This window comes from Anser anser (genome assembly GCF_964211835.1).
Source record: "Anser anser genome assembly, chromosome: 2".
In the NCBI taxonomy this organism is placed as follows: domain Eukaryota; kingdom Metazoa; phylum Chordata; class Aves; order Anseriformes; family Anatidae; genus Anser; species Anser anser.
The window spans coordinates 151697621-151705278 of record NC_139721.1 but is presented as its reverse complement, the minus strand read 5'-3'; the positions used below and the strand labels follow the sequence as shown (position 1 = coordinate 151705278).

At 43.6% G+C, this 7658-nt stretch overlaps 1 long non-coding RNA gene across 1 annotated transcript; it reads left to right on the top strand.

Annotated features, from left to right (window-relative positions):
* The first annotated feature begins 548 nt into the window (after positions 1 to 548).
* LOC310893842 lies at positions 549 to 4470 on the top strand. Its single transcript, XR_014579362.1, has 3 exons — positions 549 to 1552; positions 3224 to 3308; positions 4232 to 4470. It is a non-coding gene; the product is annotated as an uncharacterized lncRNA (long non-coding RNA).
* The last annotated feature ends 3188 nt before the right edge of the window (positions 4471 to 7658 follow it).

Genomic DNA, 7658 nt, shown 5'->3' with positions numbered 1-7658 from the left:
GTCTTTTTCTACTTTAACTCAGCATCAGATATCCCTCTGTGACACAGAAGTGCAGAATAGTTTTTTATGGCAGCTCATCAGAAGTGTATCAGTTCAGTTATAGTGATAATGAAGATCCTTTAGGTCTTATTCATAGGCATATATTCCTATGTGGATAAAGGAGCTCATCTGAAAAACGGTAAAACTTACTAATGAAGAGTTAGCAGGTTCTCTGCTCACCTTACTTGAATGTTCATTTGAACTTGGAATTGTAGTGCTAATTGGTTATAAAGATATTCCCTTCTCATTGCCATTGTATCAATGACTGGACAGTGTTGAAGGACAAGGAAATTGGAGTTGCCACCTTGTCTTTTACAGAAACTGATGTTTTCAGGTGATCCGTGTGTAGTTAAATCTGTGCTGGGGGTGCATCCTGCACACGCTGGTATTACAGTGTCTACGAATTACCGTAGGGCAGAAGGAGATCTTTTTCCCCCATCAAACTGGGCTATGGATAGACTGTGAAACTGGGCTACTGTGGTTTTTATAGTAGAGCTGTGAGGGTTGACTTGAATATTTCTAAGAGGTCGTTTTTGCAGCTTGGTAACAGCCTGCAGCAAGGTCAGGCACGTTAGCAGATAGTCTAGGCCCGGATTATCAGGTATGTATGTACTCACTGAGGAAGGGAAGAGGTATGCAGTCCTTCGCTCTTCAGAGTCAGCATTTCTCGCGTGTTCTGCATGTCTGAGTGATGTTGCTTCAACTGGGCAGCTTCAGGCTTCCCCTTCTTCTCCTTCCCCATCAAATACGTAGAACAGCAGGATGCTGAGGGTGTAAATTTACCCTAACACCGCAGAAGAAAACTGCTGCAGACTGTTATAAGTTTGTTATATACAAGGCGGGTTATCTGTAAAGTGGGAAAGCTTCAAGTTTATAATAAAGAGCACTCGTTGGGGTCTGCAGTAAATGCACAAGAAATTCAGATGCAATTTAGTGTTTCAAATGCCGTAAAACAGTGAGGATTAGTAGGAGTTTAAAAATACCTTGAAATACTGTGGGCTGGTTGTAGGCTCTGAAGGGATGCTTTGATGTCAACGTGCTGGGCAGTGCTTTTTATCCAGAGATCCTAAGGTCACGGTGGGTTGCAGTAATCTCTTTCACACTACTGCTTTTCAGGGTCATTGCAGCTCAGGCTACCAAGGAGTGTACCCAAAACACCCTTTCAGCGCTAGCGATTCCCAGCTGCTGTCATAGTCCTTTGTGATTGGGAAGGGACTGCCCGGCCCACACCAGGAACAGTGGAACTGCAAAACTGGGTCGAGGCAGCCGTGCTACGCTCTTCTTCAGGCGCACCCAAACTGCTCCATCTGAATAAGGAGACCGTGTATCCTTTTTCAGAGTACTGGACGTACAATGCCTGGCACTTCATTTCAGCATCCCCTAAGCTGACAGTTCCTGGCTTTGCTGTTCTTTTCACAGCTTCAAGAACTGATTCACCCTGCTGCTTATAATTAAACATACCCAGCAAAAGAGGTCGTTTTGAGAGTTTTACACCGTATGGCTTGATTATGAGGTTATATCTTTCTTAATTATATTAAAAATATTTTTGCTAGAAGAAGTGATAGGGACGATAGCACCAGAAGTGGCAGCAAAACCGCAGCTGTATTCATCAGTCAGGACAGGAGGATTTTTCGGTTTTTCTTTTCACATATCCTTTTGAATTATAGGCTTACTGCTCCTGAAGCTGCAGAGCTCAAGGTGATCATTAGATAAGTCAAAAAAGTGTCATTCTTCACATGCTGAAATGTCTAAAAGCTAATTCCATTGTAGATCACCTGTACTCTGCTATATAAATAAAAACAGTGTCAGCTTATGAGTCACAAACATGAATCACATGAAAGCGGGGTCTGTAATCAAGGGGAGTCTGTTACATCCAGTCCTGAAAACCTACAGATCATTCCTGAATAGATTTAATTAATGAATTAATTTTATTTTATTTTTTGTGAATTGCCCTTTCAGTTGCACATGTATTGCTAGGTATATTCATTTATTTATTGTTGTCCAGAAAAGCCCGGTAGCCTCTGCCTGCTCTCTGATAAACCAAGCCCAAGTGCCCCACCATTCTAAGGAGAGAAGCGATAGAGCAGAGCTGGCTATTTTGTAGCTCCGATTACAAAAGCATCCCTACCTTTGTCACCTGGTGCAGAGGGGCAGAACCACCATCAGTGGCTTCACGTTCACACATTCCACCTGGCTAGCATTGCTTGTAAGTACTTCTAAATCGCCATACCTCAGAGTTGCCTAGGTTTTATCTATGTTAAAGAAATCTCCGCTGCCCTGTCTTCAGGTATTTTATGCCCATAATTTACAGTTACACTATAACGTGTACACTCTGGTTCTCTGGCGTGTCTCTCGTGCTCTGCAAAAGCAGGCAGGCCTGCAGAGAAAGAAGCAGTGCTTTCACAACGGAAGACCGTTAGCTGTTAATAATCTGTGAAGTCACGTCTGACTGTTCTTTACACCTCTTCCACCTCAGTCAGAGAGCACAGCTACTCTCCTGAGGCTGGTAGAAGAATCACTTCATGCGCTGAACGCTAGAAATTGTCAAGATGAGCTGTTCGGTACAGCCTTGTGACCCCTTTTCGCTGAGCCCTGTTCCATGACATGGGGATTCGCTTCTGGTTTTCGGGCAGCAGGAAGATTCCAGGTAATTTCAAGAGGGGGGGTTCCTACACCCTTCAGTTTCTAACACTCAGAAAGAGAAACACTCAGCAAAACCTTGTTTGAGAAGCTACAATGCTTTCATCTCAGTTTAAGCTTCAGATAGCAGTCTTGGCATCTCCATCATGTCTCTAACCAGAGGGCCTTGATCCTCAGGACATTTTTCAGAGGAAGCGTTTTCCTGTACAAATTGCTATTGCTCATCAAAAATTCTGACTGAACTCTTCCCTCAGCTACAACAGAGCCTTCTGCTCATGCTGCTGCTTGCTTCAAAACTCTCTAAGAGGGGCCTTGCTAACGTATCTATCTCCAAGGAGGAGAGAGGTCAGAGTCTATTCCTCCTCTCTTCCTAGTGCTTCCCTGGCTCAGCTGTGATGTTGGCGTCAACACACCCTCTGTCCTCTTCCAAACTGGGATGGTGACACTTAATGGCAGCTGGTTTACTCAAAAACTTGCTTTCTTTCTTCCAGTCTATAAGTTTCCCCCTTCCTAGGATCTCACCTTTTTTTTTTCCCGCTTACAGATGGGTCTTTTCTTTAATCCAGGCCTTCTCTCTGCTAAGTGCCTGCCATGCTTTATCGCAGTACCCAGCTCCAAGCACGTTGAAGGTAATGCTCCTTGTTTGATTGGTATTTGCAGCTCCTCTCTGGTTAAAGGAAACACCCAAGCTAAGAAATGCAGTTTGTAAATCACCCATGGTGCAGGGTCCTGCACTTGTGGTGATGGGTTAACACTGGGGCTAAAGCTGTGCTGATCCCCAGATTGCCCTAAAAATTGTTGCTGCCCGTGCAACAGGGATGTCTGATCTGCTTATAAAAGAATGAGTTTCTGTGTCACCATGGTTTTCAGTCCAGTGCATCAAGATAAACCTAAACTGAAGTAAAATAAATCAGAAGAGAGGGACTGAGATGCAAGTGCGTCTGTCTCGGTGTACCAGGCTGGAAGGAATTTGGCCATCAGAGAGTGGCTCACGTGTGCCAGACTATGGGGCTGGAGCTACCTGTGAAAGGAAACCCCAGCAGATGGTGACTGCTGCAGACGTCTCCTTGTAACCTACTGACATAGCTGTTACACACCTCAACTGCGCGCTTAGTTCTGTGTGGAAACCACAGTGCACCGCAAGGCACGTGTAAAAACAGTACAGTTTATGCAGAGTTTTTGTGCAATCTTAGTTCTAACTTCTGCTTCAGTAAAAGGAAGGAGATAGAAATCTGATTTAAAAGCAAAAGCAAAACCAGTTTATACTACAGGATGCATGAATAGCAAGCCCCAGCTGGCTGTTTCCTAAGCTAAATCCAACATGGAAATCTCCACGCGCCAGGGAAATAAAGTAGCTTTTCCTCCCGTGGTGGCACTCAGCCATGATTGTTGTTTTGAACACGGTCAACTAACGCTGACTTTGGATGCAAACTTACTATTATTCATCCTTTTGCTATTGCTATAGAGAAATAATAAAATCAACATGAGAACTAGCCAGTAGTGAAAAATAACATGTTTATACTGTCTTTTTTTTTTTTTCCTCTCTCTTCAGTATGCTGTTTCAGTCCTGAGTTAGGTCTGTGGGGCTGGGAGCTTCTCTGTCAGATTCTGTGCAAATATCCTGACTTAACAACAGGCTCCGTGGCAAAAGCCAATGCCTCCTAGTGAAAGAGGTGAGTCCAGGTGAGGCAGAAATGATTTAAGACTTGTGCATCTAAGAGACACTTTCTTCACAACCAGCTCCCTGTTCATTGTTTCACTCTAACCCTCTGTGCCTCTCCTGTGTTTGGACAAAGAGCAGAGCTCTGCTAGTACAGCTATGAAATTGGAATAGGATGTGAACCGTGCAAATACATGTTGTGTACACTTAAACCCTCATTTTCAATACACGGTGATTTTGTAAAAAGTTTGGTACTGCCTTGAACTGTGATATTACCTTTTGCATTTCCAGCACCTCTTTTCCGATGTGTCGGCACAGTAGTAGCGTGTTTTTAAGTCTGCTGTGGATAGTATTTGTAGCCATATGTTTCAGATTTTTCACCAAACTGAGTAATATGTGAGGGGTATCCCACAGAGAGAACACGAGCTGTCTTTTTAAATTAACTGTGAAAGTGATCCTGTCTGTAGGGAGGCAGTGTGCCTGGCAGACAGAGGGAATTCAGCGGTGTGGAGCGGGTGGGACAATGGTGGCTGATGGCCCAGGATGGCACAACAGGACTGGTGGTCCCAGGAAGTCCAGGGGAGATCTTGCTGAGAGGCCAGCAGGAGGCTGGGTCACAGGCACGCAAATAAACCGAGAGGAGCTAGGGGAAAATGGATGAACGTGACCCGCCTTGCTTCAAAGACCACAGGGAGAGAAAGGGCTTGTGTGTTCCTGCTGATAATCCAGGCCCGTGCTTGTGAGAGGCAGAAGTGGACCAGTAAGTAGATGGGAGTTATGAACATGAAAAAAAATCTTAAATAGGATTAAATGGAAACCTACAAATATTATTTAAAGTGCAATCTTTCTACAGAGAAATATAAATCACATTAAATCACCGGGAAGGGGGAAAGGAGGAATGGAAAGAAGGATGCAGTTGGTGTTGTGGTTTTTTGGTTTTTTTAATTGAAAAGCATATAATTAAAAAAAATAAAGAGCAGGGGAAAAAATATTTTGACTGACTTAGTGACTAGTACTCTTACCTCTTTTGCTCATCAGCTTTCTCTCTTCTTTTAAACTCTTGGCATCTTGTTTTTTTAATTAAATTGGAAGCTCTTCAGGGCAGAAGCTATATTCAGATATGGAGCAGTAAACACCCTGCAGCAATAAATACTTACCCTGATTGGCACCGCTGAGCAATATAAACACTATGTAAATAATGAGAAAGCCTGAGAGGTTCTGGGTGCTGAATCCTGGATAAACACTGTTTCTTTCCAGCAGCTTATGTTATAGTGAAATTAATTCTAGCAGTATACAAAACCATGTCGGTACATGGGCTAAATGCAGCCTGGGCATTCCTTGGAGCTATGGAAACTCAAGAGCTGAAAGACCCCCATGAAGTCCTCTGGGAGTGAAAATGCTCTGGGGAGAAGTTGATTTGGAACTTGGAGCCAAAATTTCCCACCCTTTGGGAAGGAAAAAAATGTCAGAGAGTCCTCTTCTTAATGTGACATTCAGGGTGGCATTTAGCTCATGGATTCAATGTCTGCGTGTGAGATAGAGCCTAGCTTCCATTGCTTAGTGAAACCTGGAGAGCCATCCAGCTGACTAGCGTTCAGCTGCCCACGTATATTTCTCTAATGCAATTCATGATGCCCACGTATATTTTGTGGTGCCACAATACACCATAGTTTCTGACTGCCGCTTTCAAAAGGGGAAAGGTCATGTTTAATGTTTGGCAATTCCCCATAAACATCTTGGGTACCACAGGCAAAGCTGGCACTGGACATACTTAGCCAACTGTGTGTGTCCTGAGAGGTCTGCTTTAGGATGAGGTGGGCAGAGCTCCGGATTCCACTGACGGCAGTGAAAGCTTGGACGTCCAACTCACATGTAGATACCTGCCAGGTGTCTTCATCTGCAAGGTGAATCTTAGTGTCCTTTGAGGTGTGCCCTACGACTTATCTTAGTGTCCTTCAAGATAATACTTAAAAAATAATTAATGCTTATAGTGTAGAAGTTCTTCAACCTCCATTTTAAAATCAGGAGTCAGTCACATTTGAGTAGGCTTCAGATCTGCTCTAAGTGTGCCCCCTCTAAACAGAGGAATGAAGCTTGCTCATGCTGTGTAGAGACACCTGAGCTGGCTCTGGACCAGGAACAGCCTGCTCATGATAGTGTAATACCTGCTAGATTAACCAGCATGGAGAACCACTGCCCTTGCATTGTGCAGAAGGCTGTGCAGAGAATACATGTTCTCAGATGTTACAGAAAATGCATTATACATCTCCAGATCTTTTCTATTTTCCTTTCCTTCTCCTTAGTTTTCCTTTTTCCTCAAAAAGTGTTTCCTTCTGAGTACGTGAACTTGCTGCGGCAAGAAGTAACTTTTGTTTATGTATTTATACGACACAAACACAAGGAGCACCTACTCGCTGAGAAGGATACCGTGGCAAAACAAATTAAAAATGTAGGTAGAAAGCAAAGGTGCACACAAGCACACTGAGACAAGGCTGAGGCCTTCTGAGTTTTGATTCAATACTTCAAATATAAAAATACCCACATTAATTTCCATGCATTCTCTTATATACTAAAAAAATGGTATTTGGGTAGTGCCCAAAGGTTGCTGTTTGTCCTAGATGTAGGCAAATGGAGAAAAGAAGCAGTCCTTGACCACAAGGGATTACAGCATAAGGTCAAAGAAAGGAAATGAGAAGGGCATTTAACCTCCCAGGTATGCTGCCCACGTGTAGCAGCAGGACAGATGGACTGATTGCCTCTGCATTCCCAGATGTTCTCAAAGTGAGCAGAAACTGAACACCACTAAGGGTTTTTATCTGAAAGTCAGTACCAGTATGTTTTTTCACCTCCTATAAACAAAGAAAAAGAAGGGTTTGTTCTGCTTCACTGGAGCAAAAAAAATAACACAATAGACTTCCATTCAGGCACACAAATAGCAACTGTCCTGTGACTTCTCTATTTAAATGGGTATCCATGGTGAGATGTGCATCGCTTTCGTTAGATGGCTGCGGAACTGTGCTGTGGTTTACACTGCAGACAGGAAGGAAAAGAGGGCTGAAAAATTCCCCTTACAATGACTGACTGAAAGAATGAATGAATAAATGCAGTAAGATAACAAGTCTGCGTTGCATCACGCTGCCAAAAGATGATGCCTGTGTTGTCCATCTCTGCGTTACTATTCCTACACTCTGCTTCTCCAGGCCCACTCAAATGAAATGCCAACCTGTCCTTGGAGGCACAGCCCTGACCAGCAGATGGTACGTAAATAGGTGTGAAAACTGCAACATCGCAAAGAGCTTCCTTCTCAGGCTGCATTCCT